Source organism: Phascolarctos cinereus, unplaced genomic scaffold (genome assembly GCF_003287225.1).
Source record: "Phascolarctos cinereus isolate Bilbo 61053 unplaced genomic scaffold, phaCin_HiC Scaffold_2;HRSCAF=192, whole genome shotgun sequence".
NCBI lineage: Eukaryota > Metazoa > Chordata > Mammalia > Diprotodontia > Phascolarctidae > Phascolarctos > Phascolarctos cinereus.
Genome location: NW_027555625.1, coordinates 293888474 through 293905062, shown reverse-complemented (window position 1 = coordinate 293905062; position 16589 = coordinate 293888474). Strand labels below are relative to the sequence as shown.

At 37.2% G+C, this 16589-nt stretch overlaps 1 protein-coding gene across 3 annotated transcripts in view; it reads right to left on the bottom strand.

The window, feature by feature from the left end:
• The window catches only part of GARRE1 (granule associated Rac and RHOG effector 1), a 117132-nt gene that overhangs the window by 83725 nt on the left and 16818 nt on the right, over positions 1-16589 (bottom strand). Inside the window, exon 2 of one of the 3 annotated variants that reach the window (XM_020985015.2) lies at positions 12785-12881. The exons of the other annotated variants lie outside the window; for them this stretch is intronic. The gene's annotated coding sequence lies outside the window, so the exon portion shown is untranslated. The remainder of the gene's footprint in view (positions 1-12784; positions 12882-16589) is intronic. 3 annotated transcript variants of the gene reach the window in all.

Sequence of the window (16589 nt, the reverse complement as noted above, 5' to 3'; positions counted from 1 at the left end):
GAAGGGTAAATTATACTTCTTTCTGATACTCTGCCATTGTGATTATGTCTCCCATTGATAAAAATTTGAGATAGCACATGGCCAGAGAAAAGATTTCTAGAGCATTCCACTAAATCAACTTGCAAGCTGACACGACATTAGCAATTACTCTATACCTTCAGTCACTCCATTAGTTTGAATTTCATCTAACAATACCATTATCTAACCCTCGTCTCTCTGTCTGGTCAACAAGAAAAGCCTGAACTATTCTATGAAATGCTTTGCTAAAATCCAGGTAAACTACAGCTACAGCATTCCCCTGACCTCCTAGTTTAATAAACCCTGTCAAAAAGGAATTGAGAGAGGAAAAGAAAAAAGGAACTGAGGTTAGTGTGCCATGACCTGTACTTGATGAAGTCATGCAAGCTCTTTGTGACCATTATCCCTTTAATAATGCAATCCAGAATTCTGACCCTAATCAAAGTCATGTCTACCAGCCTGTCTCTCTTTCATATTTTCTCAACTGGGATGTCTCCCTTCTACAGACCTATGGTACCACTACCATTCTCCATCATCCTTCAAGATCACTGACAGTAGTTCAACAATCACATCTGCTAGTTCCTTCAGTACTCTGGAATGTAGTTTGTCTGGGCCTGGTGACTGAAACTCTCCAACAAGTAGGAGCTCTTTTGCTCTCATCCTACTTACCTTTGGTTTCAACTCCCCACCAGATATTTTTGCTCTGGCATTTCTAATCCAGAGATCTTCTTGATAAAGAAAATAGTACAAGTAAAACAAGAGCTCAGTAATCCTGCCATTCATTATCATTGTACTACAATGCTTAAATAGTTTGACCTGGCAATATGCATTGAAAAAAAATCAAGTAGATGAAGGCATCAAAGGATGGCATGACTTAGAGTAGAAAAAGCCTTTAAGTTAATCCATCAATAAATATATTTTGGACAGGCACAACCAAAAGATAATGATCAGGATCCAGAATTAAGAGGAAGAGAGCTATCTGGATTATTTCCAATAAACTGCATAGCACTTCTCAACGATTACAAGCTATTTCCCATATACACAAAAAAGGCAACCATATTTTGAACATCAATACTCTCCCTTAGCATAAGAATAAAAATCATGGAATACCACAATCTCAAAGGAATCAAAATTAGAGTTTAAGTAAGTGGTGCTGGAAAAATGCAAAGCACTCATAATTAGGATGCAGCAAGCTGGAGAAGGAAATGGCAAACCACTTCAGCATCTTTGCCAAGAAAACCCCAAAAGGGGTCACGGAGTCAGATGTGACTGAAAATGACGAAAACAACAACAAAACCGAGAAACATAATTTGTGTGCAAGAGGTGGTGTAAAAGGCATAGCCAAAGAAATAGGCAAACATGGCTAATACAAAAATATGTTTTGCATGACTTCACAAATACAATTGATATTATACTGCTTGCCTTCTCAATGGGAAAGGGAAGGCCAGGAGGGAAAGAGAAAATCTGAAATTCAAAACTTTTTTAAAAATAAAGGCAAAAGAGGCAGCTTAGGTGGCACAGTGGATAGAGCAACGGCCCTGAAGTCAGCAGGACCTGAGTTCAAATCTGACCTCAGACCAAACATGTGACACTTACTATCTATGTGACCCTGGGCAAGTCACTTACCATACTTGCCTTTAAAAAAAAAAGTCAAAATTTTTAAAAAATCAAGGCAAAAATAAACAAAAAGAAAAAAAAGAAACAAGAATCAAAAAAGGAGGGCAGGTTATATATTAGAAGGAACAAAGAGGGAAAATAGAATGCTAGCCCAAGGGAGCACTGGCACCCACAAAATAATTAAAAGACCTAAAAGTCCTTCAAGCACTTTTGGTAGAAGTTCAATTTTTGAAAGGTCAAAGATAAAAACTACATAGCACAAGAGGGCATGGATGTTTTGCGATCTATACCAGTGGGAAAAATGTCTACTTACAGGTATCCAAGTATTTCCAACATTTTGCATAGAGCCTTGTCCATGAGGCACTAAATTATAAATTATTGAGTATGTGTAGTAGTAACAATAATAAAAATAACTAATATTCATATAAAACATTTCATGTACAAAGCATTTAACATATTTTCTTATTTGAGCTTCACTACAACTTTATCCCCATTTTACAAATTAGGAAACTGAAGCTCAGAGAGGTAACTTGGCCAGTTTCAAACAGGGCTGAGAACCAAATTGAAAAGAAAGATCCAAGGAAAGTGTTATCAGAAATTTGTGCAGAGAAAGAAGATTTTCATCCAAAAGATGAAAAATCAGGGAAGATAGCTTCACAGGTGAGGTAGTACTGCGTGGGCAAAGGCACAGAGACAGAAGAGGGCAAGATGAAACTCCAAGACTGAGAGGCCCAGTACCACTGTAACGCAGAATTCATGAATATGTTAAAAAGAATCTTCTGCCACAACAATGGTCGTGTAGGCTAAAGCTAGAATGTAGGCAAACTTAAATGCTAGAAAAAGGAGTTTATCTGTTATTCATCATACAAAGGAAAACTGGTAAAAGATTTTTAAATAAAGGAGCGTCATGAGCCAAGTGGCACATCAGAAAGATCATTTGAGCAGTAGCATGGAGCAGAAGTATCAAAAACACCAGCTACATGTACAAACCAGATTAAAATGTAATCGGGAAATATTTAACAAAATAAATCAAAATACAATAGAACATAGATAATGTTAATCTGTGGGTTTGTTTTTTTAGGTAGAAGAGACAGCACTTGGCTTGGTTCAGGGGGTGGGGGAAGGGGAGGTAAAAGGAAAGGAAGGAGTCAAAGGTGGCTTTAAGGCCTTAATAAAAAAGAGGGTAGCTAGGAAGAAGAGCAAGTTTGAAAGACAAATGACTGAGTCCAGTTTTGAACAGTTAAGTTTAAAGTAATGACCAAAACATCCAGAAGATATCCACAAATTATGGTTGAAAACAACTTCTACTGCAGTCACAGTGAGCTATAAGGATGACATAATGTACGCTGCGCTGTGCGAGGTCATGACGATATTGCTAAAGTTAACCTATGAGCTTAATGTTGGCAAGATGTCTTCTTTGTCTGTTGCCCTATAAATCAAGTGAGCACCGGTCAGTGAGTGGGAAACCCATTTTGGGATTTGGGTAATGCATAGAGGAATATATGTACCTGCCTTGATCAGTCCCCAACAAGGTTTGGGGGGAATATGTGTGATTGCCTCAACCGGCCCCCACTGAGGCTTAGGGGACCAGAAGGAGTTGTAGTTCCTACCATTCTCACCTGCCCCTCAAGAAGACTGATTAGGGAACGCTGTAGGAGTTGGAGCTCCCATCATCACTAACTCTTTTGGGAAGACTTGACTTAAGTTAAGCTTATTTAACCTCTCCAAAGCTGTCTTCCTGTCCTTTTGGCTGCCCAGATCAAGAGTGAACCCGTTAGAGGATGGAGTCTAAAAAACTCCACTGCCTCCTGTGTTGTTACCTGTCCTAACAGCTGGAGATACAAAATCCTAAACAAAACAGTCTCTGCCCTCAAGGAGCTCATGTTCTGCTGAAGAAATACAACATGTACAGAGAAAGTTAAATACAAAGTAATTTCACTTGAGCAGACCCTTAAAGGAAACTAGGGAGTCTAAGAGGTAGAAAAGAGGAGGAAGAATATTCCAGGCATATAGGATGGCCTGAGCAAAGACAGAAACGGGAGACAGCATATTATGGAGAGATAATGGTACAGTGGAAACAACATGGCTCTGGTGACACAATGGATAGAGCACTGGGCCTGGAGTAAGGATGTTCTGAGTTCAAATCAAGTCTCAGATTCTTACTGGCTGTGTGACTTTGGGGAAGTCATCTAACTGCTGCCTACCTTAATTTTCTCAACTGTAAAATGTGGATAATAATAACATCTATCACACATAGTTGTTATGAGGATCAAATGAAATAATTTAAGGCCCTCAGTACAGCACAGCGTCTGGCACAGAACATGCACTTAATAAATGTTTGTTCCCTCCCTTCAGTTTCCTCATCTGCAAAACAAGGGAGTTGGTCTAGAAAGCCCCTGAAGTTCCTTCCAACTCTAAATCTATAGATCCTTATGAAATATAAAACTCAGTCACCACAGTTCCCTGCATTCTTCTAGCAGAGCTCAATAGTTTGGTAATAGAAAAGGTAGAAAGAGAAGTGACACAGGACTGAAACAGAGAAAGAACAGGGCAGTAAAAAGCAATTCAAGAGCAGAAGACAGGATACTGATATTTTAAGTTATTTTAACATCGTTAGTTCAAAACTGATTTTACCTTAAGGATCATATAAAACAAAAAAGTTTTAACAAATTATTAAGCTCTACTTTATTTGCAGGAAATATGAAAAAGGCTGCTAGACAAACTACTAAGGAAAAGCCATGGCCATTTTCCTTTTGTTGTTTTTTAAGAGTGGATAAAACACTGTATATAAATTATTTTTATCTTTTCCCCATCACTTTGTTGCCTTCACTTCAAAAATTTATAATTTTCTAGGTGTAGGCACATCTTGTACTTTTTTAGATCACAATTTTTCCAAGTCTTAGACCATTTCCTGAGTTGCAGTGGGAGAAAAAAAGGCATTTTGCCTGGTGGCCAATGATAATGAAGGCCTAGCTTTGAGGAACGATTTTAGGACTGCATGGGAGCCTCCCAAAATATACCCCGAAGGGGGTCTACCAGAGTGTTAGAAATTCTATTAGTGTATTCATTAAGAATAAGGCTTCAATGAAATAATAATGAAATATTACTAAGGAAAGAGCCAGATACCCATACCAATGATCATATCACTACGGATTAGTATCAGAAATGCCTCTAAAGAACCAGCTAGACTCTATTTGTTAAAAGTTTTGATCTGTGGAGGAGGGAGCTCATCACAACTGGGTGATCTGGATAATAAAGGAAAAGCCTTGAAGGTACCGAACTTAAAACTTCATAAGACAAATTTAGATAGCTTACCAACCAGCTTTGCCTAGTGTTGTCTGGATACAGTAATAATCATATGAGTATGCTTCAAAAAGACCTTTCCATATCCTTCCTGAGAGCTATGCAAAAATAAAATGTATAATTATAATAATAAACATTTGCTAATTGAGTGATTATTTCATAAACATCAGGTTAGTTATGTATATGGAATTTTTTTTTACCTTACATCTTCAAAGCTCATTTTCACTTTGATTATTAAAATAAACTATGACTTTCAAACTACTACTTGGAAATAAACAGCAGTACTGGCCCTGGACTCTGAGAACCTGGGCTCAGATCTCACCCAACATTATCTGTGTACCCTTGTACAAGTCTCAAACTCCCTGGGCCTCAGTTTCTTAATCTATAAACAAGTAAGTTGAACTAGATGGCCTCCCTTCAGCTTTAGAGCTATAATTCTCTGATCCTTCCTAAATACAGGAATAAATTCATGCTATGCACTCATCTGAATGCATCTTTTTTTTTAATAACTTGACCAAAATAGCATAAACTTATACGTGAACTAAGTGTATATTATTTGGCAGGAAAAATAGTAAATTTCATATAGCTTCAAATTGACTACTGTCTAGATTTTATCTAACATGCAACTAGATGGATAGGTCACAGAGCCACAATTCCGTTATCTGGGACAGGTATTGAAAATTCACAATGAAAAGGGCCTAGATTTGAATAGGAAGAAGAAAGTTGGTTGGATTACATTTGGGAAACTGAATACCATTAATGATTTCAAGCTTCTCCCTGAAACAAAGACTCATTTCCCCCCCTAAAATATCAGTTTTCTGATGAAGCAGCTAGGTGGTGCAGTGGATAGAGCACTGGCCCTGAAGTCAGGAGGACCTGAGTTCAAATCCGACCTCAGACACTTGACACTTACTAGCTGTATGACCTTGGGCAAGTCACTTAACCCCACTGCCTACAAAAAAAAAACCAATTTTCTTCCCTTGGGGTATTATCAAGGATATATATGAAGCAGCCTCATCACACAGCAGAAAAAGGAATAACTAATAAGACAGCCCAGTACTCCACTGAAACCCACAAGATGTCAAGAGATCTAGAAGAATGTCTCGAAACTGCTTTTGATGGGCCTCTGGTAGAGTATACACATGAGTATGTAAATATGTTGCACAGGACAAGAAGGTATGAATGGTTTGCAATAGGTACCATGTTATAAATAACCATATTAAGGAGATCACAAAGTAATGAAGTATTTAAATAAACTACTGTATGGAAAATAAAATTCTGCCACTAATTTAGGCAACTGTCTAAGATTCTTAAATTGTAAAACATTTGTTACCTGCATTGGTAGAGTGAATTTCCTCACCAGAAATTCCCTACTCTGATGAAATCACAGATCTAGACTTTAAAAAATGTTTTTTTCCTGATGTTTTTAAAATATTTTTTCAAGGGGGCAGCTAGGTGACGCAACAGATAGAGCTCTGGCCTTGGAGTCAGGAGGACCTGAGTTCAAATCCAGCCTCAGACACTTGACAATTACTAGCTGTGTGACGCTGGGCAAGTCACTTAACCCTGACTGCCTAAGCAAAAATAAAAAAATAAAAGAATTTTCTGAAATATTTTTTCAGCTGCCCAGAGACACAATGGATAGAGTGCTGGCCTTGGAGTCAGTAAGACCTGAATTCGAATTCGGTTTCATATATTACTTGTGTGACCTTGGGCAAGTCACTTAACCTCTTTGCCTTAGTTTTCTTAATTGTAAAATGAGAATAACAATAGCACCTAACTCCCTGGGTTGCTGCGAGGATAAATAAGATATAAGTCGTATTTAAAGTACTTTGTAAACTTACAATGCTCTATAAAATGTTAGTTATTGGAGTATTGAAATATGTACATCCCATTTTTAAAACATTCTTTTATATGTATTCAAACTGATCTGCAATCATTATTTCAAGAATTCCCTTCAACATGTAAATCACAACTTATTCATGCCTGCCCATCCTATACATGTTCATATCCTCCTAAAAGGTCCCCTGATTGTGGAGAAAAAATTCATTGCTATCAGTCAGTCAAAAAGTTAAGTTTTTACTTTGTGTCAGGTATTGTGCTAGGCCCTGGGTATACAAGTTTACAGTTTTGTAAAAGGATCATATATTTAGCAATGGAAGGGACTTTAGTGTTCATCTAATTCAAAACCCTTATTTTACAGATGAGGAAACCGATACACATAGTTCCCAAATTCAAAGACCATATAAATTAGCCAAAGAGACCAAAAAAAAAAATACACTCAAGAAAAGTCAAATAACAGTACAACAAAAGTCACAAAGTCACATGGTAAATGGCTGATACAGTAATTCTAAACTTGTAACACTTACCATGTAAACCATTAATTTGGCAATGAATCATATACTCAGCAAGCAATTATTAAATATGTTTTGTACTAGGCACTGTGCAGAATGCTAGGGAATCTGTTTAGGTAGGAAAGTAATGGGAAAATGTGTTCCAGACCTGTAACTTCCCAGTATTGAAACTCTCTTCAATAATACAGATATGCAACTAGTCTTCAGCTTACACTATGAGAGCTGCCTGGAGTGCTAAAAGGTGAACAGACTTGTCCATCCACGGTCAAACAACCAGCATGAGCCTGAATAGGACTTGAACCTAGCCTTCCTAACTCCAAGGTCAGTCCCATACCTGTGCCACACAGCTAAGGCACTGAGGATACAAAGACAAAAAAAATTTTCCTTTTAAAGTATCTACCCTCAAACTTACATTCTACTATAGGCAGAAACAACATTTGTAGAGATAAGTACACTTTTAAAAGTGTTTTTTAAATTTTTGTCCAGACCCGTGTAGAGAACTTCCAGCGTGAAAATGTCTTCTACCAATGAAAATATATAATTCCCTCTGTGACTCAGTCTTAGGAAGTTCCCCCGAGCACTAAGAAGTTAAGTGATTTGCCCATGGACACAGAGGCAAATCTCAAATGAAGGCTGTCCCTACTGCCAAACAGGCAACAGAATACCATGTAGTAGAAACATCAAATAGGCTAGCTGGAACATACAGTGTGTGAGGGAGAATAACATAAAATAAATTTGAGAAGTTGGAGCCAAATTGTATTATTAAATGTTAAACAAGAGGTTGTTTATTTCATCTCAAAAACAATGGGTAGCCACTGAGGCTACTCGAGGAGGGGAATGACACAGCCTTAACTGTACTTTTAAGAACATTATTCTGAGAAACCACATGATCATCTCAATAGATGCAGAAAAAGCTTTTGATAAAATACAACACCCATTCCTATTAAAAACACTAGAAAGCATAGGTATAAATGGAGTCTTCCTTAAAATAATAAATAGCATCTATCTAAAACCTTCGGCAAGCATTATATGTAATGGGGACAGGCTAGAAGCATTTCCAATAAGATCAGGGGTGAAACAAGGATGTCCATTATCACCACTGTTATTCAATATTGTACTGGAAACCTTAGCTTTAGCAATAAGAGAAGAAAAAGAAATTGAAGGCATTAAAATAGACAACACTCTTTGCAGATGACATGATGATATACTTAGAGAATGCTGAAGAATCAAGTAAAAAACTACTTGAAATAATAAACAACTTTAGCAAAGTTGCAGGCTATAAAATAAACCCACATAAATCATCAGCATTTCTATATATTACCAACAAAGCCCAACAGCAAGAGATAGAAAGAGAAATCCCATTTAAACTTACTGTAGACATTATAAAATATTTAGGAGTCTACCTCCCAAAACAAACCCAGAAACTCTATGAACACAATTACAAAACACTTTTCACACAAATAAAACCAGATCTAAATAACTGGAAAAACATCAGTTGCTCATGGGTAGGCCAAGCTAATATAATAAAAATGACAATCCTACCTAAGCTAATTTACTTATTCAGTGCCATACCAATCAAACCACCAAAAAATTATTTTATAGAGTTAGAAAAAATAATAACAAGATTCATTTGGAAAAAGAAAAGGTACAGAATATCAAAGGAACTAATGAAAAGAAATGCAGAGGAAGGTGGCCTAGCAATTCCAGATCTTAAATTGTATTATAAAGCAGCAATCATCAAAACAGCTTGGTACTGGCTAAGAAATAGGGAGGTGGATCAGTGGAATAGGTTAAATATGCAAGACACAGTAGTCAATGACTATAGTAAAGAACATTATTCTGGGGGCAGGTAAGTGGCACAGTGGATAGAGCACCAGCCCTGGATTCAGGGGGACCTGAGTTGAAATCTGGCCTCAGACACATAATACTTACTAGCTGTGTGACCCTGGGCAAGTCACTTAATGCCACTGCCTAGCCAAAAAAAAAAAATATTATTCTGGCAGCAACAGGTGATTATTACAAAAGTCTAGGTGAGAGGTCATGAGGATCTGAATTAGGGTAATCATGGTTTGAGTGGAAAGAAGAGAACATTTATAGGAATTGTGTTGTAGAGACAAAATTGAGGAGACTTGGCAAAAGATCAGACATGGGAGATGAAGGAGTGTCAAGAGTTGAGAATGACCAAGGTCGCAGACCTAAGTATCAGGAAGAATGATGGTATTCTCAACAGAAATGAGGGACTCAGAAGCCAGGAATGATTTAAGAGGAATGATGAGAAGTCATATTTTGGACATGCTGAGTTTAAGACATCTTGGTGAAAGACATCCAAGTGGAGGCATATAACAGAGGTCCAAAACTGGTAATCAGTAAAGAGAGGAGGGCTAAATATGCAGCAGATTTCTGGGTCATATGCAAAAAGATGATAGTTAAACTCAAGTAGGCTGGTGAAATCTTGAGAAAAGAAAGGGTAAAAAAAAAAAAGAAAAGAAAAGAAAGGGTACACACATGATAAGGGGTAAACTGGTCTCAAATGGGCTGATAATCTCAAAAAACATAGTGATCAAACAAACAGAAAAACAAGGCAAAATCACTGTCAAATGGTGGAGGGGCAAGGGGAGAGGAGGGTTGAATCAAATGCCATAGAGAGGCTTAAGAAAAAAAGTATGAGAACAAAGAAAAGATCCTTGGATTTAGCAAATTTGAGATTGTCCATAAGCTTGGAGAGAGCTGTATCAGTCAAATGAGAAGATCAGAAGCCACATTATACAGAGTTATGAAATGGAAGGCTTTAAAAAAAAAAGAGGTAATTACTATAAGCAGATTTTTTTAGGAGCTTGGTTATAAAGGCAGCATGGTGTAAAAGGCTGGCCTGAATTCAGGAAGATCTGGGTTCTAGGCCTTCCTCTGACACATACTGGCTGTGTCACAATGGGCAAGTCACTCAACCTCCCAGGGCTCTTAGGCTTCTCTTAAAAACTCTAAGCTACTGGGGCAGCTAGGTAGTACAGTGGATACAGCACTGGCCCTGAAATCAGGAGGACCTGAATTTAAATCCAGCCTCAGACCAAACACTTGACACTTACTAGCTCTGTGACCCTGGGAAAGCCACTTAACCCCAACTGCCTAAAAACAAAACAAAACAAAAAAACCCAAAAAAGCTACAGCAAAGATGCTGAGCATCATGGACAGAGGGAATTTCTTTATCTAAGAGCTCCTTCTACTAATACAATCCAATTCTAGTCACTATTTCTCTATCCCTTGGTTAAGAAACAGAGAAAAGATATAGGACTAGTAACAGCCTGAAATAACAGTAGGGTCAAGTGAAAGCTTTTTTTTTTTAAGGATATAGATATGGACGTTTGTAAGAAGTCAATGAATAAAGATTGAAGATTACAGGTAAAGAGAAGATGATGAAAGATACAGGCTCCCAGAGGAGATGGCAGGGGATGAAATCAAGGGCCCAAGCAGAAAGGCTGACCTTAGAGAGAAGATGGGCTCCTTCTGTTCAAGACTGGAACAAAAGAGCAAAAATGGGAAATGATATTGAGGGGAATTTTGAGTACACAAATGGGAAGATGACAGAACACATAACAAATTGTCTCAATTTTCCTGGTAAAGTATGAAGTGAGATCCTCTACGGAGGAAGGTTCAGGTGGTTTAGGTGGCTTGAGAAAAGGTTTAGAACAGAGATTAATCTGATAAAGAGTCAGAAGGAAGAGTAAAAGGATTGATATTAACTAATAGAAATGTGTAGTATACCCTGTCAGCATGATTCTGTGACTTCTCCTAATAGAGTTCAGCAGTATCAGAATACTAAAACCAGATTTGAAGAATTGAATTCCATATAATAGGGCAGAAATCAGAACCTTAAAATGAGGAGACTCAGATGTTGATTCCAGAGTATTTCTCTCACATTTATATGCCTGTTTTCCTGAATTGGTATTGTCATCCTGGAAAGCAGTTTGGACCTATGCCCCAAATGTTATTAAGCTGTGTACACCTTTTGATCAATGACACCATTTCTATACACAAAAGAGATCAAAGAAAGAAAAAAGGACCTATATGAACAAAAATATTAAGTGGCTCTTTTTATAATAGCAAATAACTGAAAAATTAAGGAGTCCATCAAGTGGAAAATGGCTGAACAAATTATGGTATATTAGTATAATGAAATACAACTGTGCCATAACAAATGATGGAAGGTATAGATTCAGTAACAAGGGAAAGAACTGATACAATAACAATACTACAAAAACAACTTTGAAAGACTCAGGAACTCTAATCAATGCAATGCTCAATCATGATTCCTGAGAACTGATGATGAAGCATGCTACTCCTGACAGAAAGGTGACACACTCTGGGTACAGAATGAGATATGTATTTTTGGGACATGGCCAATGAAGGAGTTAGTTTTAACTTAACTATACTTGTTCAAAATAGCTTTTTTTCCCTTTCCAGAAGAGTGAGAGGGGAGCTGGAGAAAGAAAAATAAATCCTTAATCAAAAACCTAATTTAAAAAAAAAGGTTTTCTTAAAAAGAAGACAAAGTTTTTAATTAGGGCAATCTTTTTAAGCACATCTCCTCCCCCCTCCCACTCTTCTGGCTGCCTTGGTCATCTTTTATTGTCTTCTATAGTTAATTTTCACGTGAGCATGCATAACTTATCTTCCCAATAATAATGTAAACTCCTTTAGAGCCGAGAGATCTTATTCATCTCTGTATCTCCTTCAGCTTCTAATAATAATTCACAGTGCTTTAAAGCGCAAAGAAAATTGGCTTTGGAGTCAGAGGACCAAAGTTCAAATTACTGCCTCTGATGTTTACTACCTATATTACTATAAGCAGCTACTGAGGGGCAGCTAGGTGGCACAGTGGATAGAGCACTGGCCCTGAAGTCAGGAGGACCTGAATTCAAATCTGACCTCAGACCAAACTTGATACTTACTAGCTGAGTGACCCTGGGCAAGTCACTTAACCCAACTGCCTAAAAATACCCCAAAAAAAAAGTTTAGCATAAGCAGCTATTTAACTTTCCCTAGGCCTCAATTTCCTCCACTGTAAAATGAGGGGCTTAGACTAAATAGCCTCTTAGGCCCCTTCCAACTCTAGATCTCTGATCTGATGAGCCTCTCATGCTTTCCTAACAATCCTGTGAAGCAGATATTGCAATTGTTATTATACCCATTTTAGAATGAGGAAACTGAGGCTCAGACGGATTACGTGGCCTGCTCAACCTCAGAAATAGTTAAGTGTATGAACCAAGATCCAAAATCAGTTTTCTCTTGATTCCAAATACAGCATATTTATTCCATTACGCCATGCTATCTCTCTAGCAAAATATCTTGTAAATTATAGGTACTTGATAAATTTTTGTTATTTATTGATGGGCTGAATGCTATCACCACCACAAATATTTTTATTCTTCTGCTCCCCATATAACTAGTCTTTAGGAGTGTCGTAAAAATGTACATTTAGAAGAACCCCTTCCCACCTTTATAAAGAGCCATAGCTGCGTGGTGCTCTCCTTTGCAGACTCCTTCACAATGTAGCCAGCTGTAGCCAGATAGCTTCACATTTTCCTGCAGTTGCTATGCAAGAAAAGGAAGTAGAAGAGGAAGTTGGCTCTATGGCAATAAAAATAACCATTTCCCAGCCTCCATAGTACAAATCACTAAGCAGTATATCTTTTAAAAAGATCAAAAAGGAAAGGCTAGGGTGGAGAGAAGACAATGGAAAAGGAAGTCACATCTGTAAGTAGAATAGGCCTAGTCTGAACTGTAGATAAGCTGTGCTGCTCCTGCATAGATTACCACCAAAGAAAAGCTCTAATAACATTTTCCACCATTCTGTTATACAAGACTGGTTTCCTAAGATTCAGAAAGTGTGCTGATTGTAGGACCCAGACAAAGCTGTTCAAAAGTCTCATAAAGAAAACAAGTTGACTAGGATGAAATTCAATTTATTTTTTTGAAGTTCTGAAAAAACAACCAGACAATACACCTAGGAATGCAATAATGACAATAAACAAAGTTATTTAAGAAAAAAGCAGCAAAACTAATGACATTTGTTTAAAGCTTTGAATTTTACTGATTGAAATACCTTAAATCAGTGTCACACAACAATGAACTAAAATACAGTAACAATACAATATCAATTTTATCGTTTTGTCAGTAGTGGAAAAACGGGTTGGGGAGAAGAGGGAAAGGGGACACAAAAACGTTGTAGTCAAACATTTTGATTAACGATAGCATCTCTTGCAATTAAGTTGAAGATTAAAAAAAAAACCCAAGCTGAACAAGTTAATTTTGTTCATATTCTAAGGAAACATACACTGCCTCTACCCTAAATAATTCACCAAATCTTTATAGTGATGATTTATTTACTTTTCTATTTAGACCTGCCACCACATAAATGTGACATTCCTCTACAAAAACAAAGCACCTATCATTAGTGGTTTAGGACAGATTTTACATCTGGTATATCCACAAAGGAAATGGTGATTTCGACTTAACCAGATAAAAATTCTTTTTGACCACAAAACCAACTAAACTAATGCATACTTTCAAAACATCTCTGAGCCAAATATGCTAACTAGTCACATGAAAAAAATGTTAAAGCTCAATAGCTTTTTAAAAAGCTATTAGCAAGCTGTTTGAACCAAAAGTTTGTTTGCTTTTTTAAAAAGCTACTAAGGCTTAAAACTGCATCACTGTGAATTTGACTTCTACCTCTAGTATTTGTGCAGAGACCCTTTGCTGTAAAAACAAACAGAAAAGAAAAGAGAAGAGAAAGGAAAGACAGGAAAGGAAAAGTGAAGGAAGGCAGGAAGGCAGGAAGGCAAGAAGGAAGGCAGGAAGGCAGGAAGGCAGGAAGGCAGGAAGGCAGGAAGGCAGGAAGGCAGGAAGGAAGGAAGGCAGGAAGGAAGGAAGGAAGGAAGGAAGGAAGGAAGGAAGGAAGGAAGGAAGGAAGGAAGGAAGGATTGGAGTGACTACTTAGCATACCAGGCCCAGAGATGTTTTGAATGTACGCATTAGTTTAGTTGGTTCTGTGGTCAAGAATATTCATCATCTGGTTAAACTGAAATCACCATTTCCTTTACAGATTTACCAAAAGTACATCTACAAAAACTGTAGACAAGATTATTTCACAGGATGTCCCAAAGTCTTGGTGCAGTTTTAAGCCTTGAAAAGCTAATTAGGCTTAAAACTGTATCAAGATTTTTAGGACATCCTGTGATCACCTCTACAGCTTTACACTGACAAGGACTACTTTTCATTTTGCATCCTTGCCTTCAGGGAGTTTATACTGTATAAGAGGTATCCAACAAGTCAACAAATATACATACATATGATCATTTTAGGTGAATGGAGACAGCACTATCAACTACAAAGAACAGAAAAGGCTTCCAGTAAGAGACAGTACATGACTGATGAGGTAGAAGTATGGAGGTGGGGAGAAAATACATTCCAGGCAAAGATCCAAAAACCGGAGATGGAGTGCCCAGTTCAGAAAACAAGTTTCTCAATTTGGCTGGAATGTCGAGTGAGGGGGGAGAACGTGTATAAAATCAGGAAAGATCAGCTGAAGCCAGACTACAAAGGAATTTAAATGCCAAGAAGAGTTAGTATTTTATCCTAAAGGCTAAACAAAAAGGCACTGACGCTTCTAAAGCAAAGGAGTGACACTGTCAAGTCTTGTGCTTTAGGAAGATCATTTTAGCAACTGTATATGGAAGATGGATGGAGAGTGGAAAGGCTAGAAGACAGTAGGACAATTAGGAAGCTGTTGCAATAAAGTCCAGGCAAATTGTGAAAAACAATTATGGAATTATGCAAAGTGATCAAAAATTTCAATACCCTTTAACCCAGAGATTACAAGGAGGTCACTGACAAAAAGAAAGGTCCTATATAAATGAAAATATTTACAGCAACACTTTTTGTAGTAACAAAGAATTGGAAACAAAGTAGATGGCTATAATTCAGAAATGGCTAAAAAAGCTATGGTATATGAATGTAATGGAATATTACTATAGTTTTAAGAAGCAATGAGTGTAATGAATACAGAGAAATATAGAAAGACGTATATGAACTGATGCAAAGAGAAGTAGACAAAACCAGAAAAAATGAATGCAACAATGCAAATTGAAAAAACCACAATAACAAAACAATTGAAACTGAATGCTATGACCAATCTTGGCTCCAAAGAAAAGCAATGAGAAGGCACTGTCCTTTCCCCAATTCTTTGCTAAGGTCAAGGGAGAGGATCAGACTTGTTCAATATATTGGTTAATTTTCATTAACTGCTTTTTTCCTCCCTTTGTTATTATTTGTTATAAAGGATAGTTACCTGAGAAAGGGCTATATATTGGGAAAGGTAAGTGAGGGTAAATAGATAAAAGATATTAAAAAAATTCCTCCCCCCCCAAAAAAAAGTCCAGGCGGCTAGAGGGACAAACGAAGGTGAAGGCCATGTAACTAGAGAGAAGGGAACAGATGTTCTGAAAGATGCTGTAGAGGGGTAACTGAAAAGACTGAGCAAAAATAGATTAGATACAGGGAGTCCAAGAGAATACAGAACAGAAAATGATTCTGAGGGGGTGAAGTGGAGTAAGTAGAAGAATGGTGGTGCCCTCACTATCTGCTACAATATCTTTGTAAAAGGACTATATATCCAATAGAGTTTTATCTAAGGGAGAAGAAAGTACTTTTAAATGCATATGTTAAACAAAAGCAAGGAGAATACAGAAAATGATTTACCAAGGAAAAATTCTTCTCAAAACAAACTGTCTAATGCACTAAAGAGTCAACTCAACTTACTTCAACATACTTTCTTTTAAAAAGTGATTTTGAGGGACAGCTAGGTAGGGCAGTAGATAGAGCACCGGCCCTGGAGTCAGGAGCACCTAAGTTCAAATCTGGCCTCAGACACATAACATTTACTAGCTGTGTGACCCTGGGCAAGTCACTTAACCCCATTACCCCCCTCCTAAAAAAATTGATTTTTTGGAACTAACAAAAATGGAAAGGTTTTATATCTTTAAAGATCACCACAGTTCAAATTGAGCACAAGTGTACCTATCTGAAAAACTGGTGGCTTTCCCATGAAATTACCCAGCAGCATGAAAGCTATACATTTTTCAATTTTATAAATTATTTTGGGGGTGTATATACCAATTTTTCTGTTTAAAAATAATTTGAAGAAGCAATATAGCATCACTAATAATTTTTTGCCTTGTTCAACTTCAAACTTCAAAAAACATTTATTAAGACACTTTGGATAATGCATAATCCCTGAAT